The sequence below is a fragment of the Mandrillus leucophaeus genome, unplaced genomic scaffold (assembly GCF_000951045.1).
Source record: "Mandrillus leucophaeus isolate KB7577 unplaced genomic scaffold, Mleu.le_1.0 Scaffold423, whole genome shotgun sequence".
Classification (NCBI taxonomy): domain Eukaryota; kingdom Metazoa; phylum Chordata; class Mammalia; order Primates; family Cercopithecidae; genus Mandrillus; species Mandrillus leucophaeus.
In genome coordinates, this window is record NW_012104510.1 from 269,753 (window position 1) to 271,099 (window position 1,347).

Consider the following 1,347-nt stretch of genomic DNA (forward strand, 5'->3'; position numbering starts at 1 on the left):
GAGCTTGTCTCAACTGCCAAGCAAAGAGCTTGCAAATGAGATGCAAATGAATTCAACGCACACGCAGAGAAGCCCTGATTTTAATCCTGTCTGTTCGACAGAAGAGACTAAATCCCAACAGTGAAAAAAAGGGAGGCTGGACTGGATGAGAGGCCAGGCGCCGGTCCCACGTCCACCTGCCCAGCTGCCGGCTGCAGGGGAGGGACGTCACTGCCCTGCTCGGTGTCCTGGAAAGTGATGCTGTAGGTGCTCCCGAGACCCTTGTTCTCGCTGTAAATAGGAATTCAGCCAGTGTTTATTTGGGGCCAGGCCCTGCTCAGGTGCTGGGAAAACGGGAGGGGACAGAACACACAAGTTCCTCGTGCTCCCTTTCCCTCGAGACAGGCAGGCAGGTAAGTGCAACTTACGTGAGTGCAGAGGGCACGTCACTATGGAGAAAACGTGGGCGAAGGGGCGTGTTAGAGGCCGAAAGAATGAGGGCCGTGATCAACTCAGTACAGCACCGGGGGCTATAGGAGTAAACAGCAAACTGTTCTCACAAATGCAGAATGTTGGCAAACTGACAAACTGCGTCTGCTGCGCACAAGGGCTGCCGAGGGCGTCACCATCCAGGCACGAGTGTTTCTTATGATTAGGCATAACTGAAGCCTGCCAGTAACAACATGAACCTGTGATCAATTAAACAGCTGATCAATCCTTACCTCCTCCTCCCTGCTCTTGTTACCCAATAAATACAAAGGGTTGTAGAAGCTCAAGAAGCAGCCTTTGCTCATTAAGATCAGGGAGCTCTTTTCTCTTCTTCCTTTTTTTTTTTTTGGATGCAGTTTCACTCCTGTCGCCCAGGCTGGAGTGCAGTGGCGCGATCTCGGCTCACCACAACCTCCACCTCCTGGGTTCAAGGGATCCTCCTGCCTCAGCCTCCCGAGTAGCTGGGATTAGAGGCATGTGCCCCCACGCCTGGCGAATTTTCTATTTTTAGTAGAGACAGGGTTTCTCCGTGTTTCTCAGACTGGTCTCAATCTCCCGACCTCGTGATCCTCCCGCCTCGGCCTCCCAAAGTGCTGGGATCACAGGCGTGAGCCACCACGCCCGGCCCCTTCTTCTCTCTTTTCTTCTCTTTTCTTCTTCCCCATGTTGCCCTTCCTTTAAAAGTTTCTTTTGTCTTAAGTTTTCATTTCTATTTAAAAGTTTCTTTTGTTTCTTGTTATCATTTTCAACTTCGTCCCTTCCTTCAGTCTTATGACCGTCTCAAGCAGTAACAGGAGTAACTGCAGTAACAACCGTCTCTGGCAGTAACAGGAGTAACTGCAGTAACAGCGGTCTCGGGCAGTAACAGGAGTAACTGCA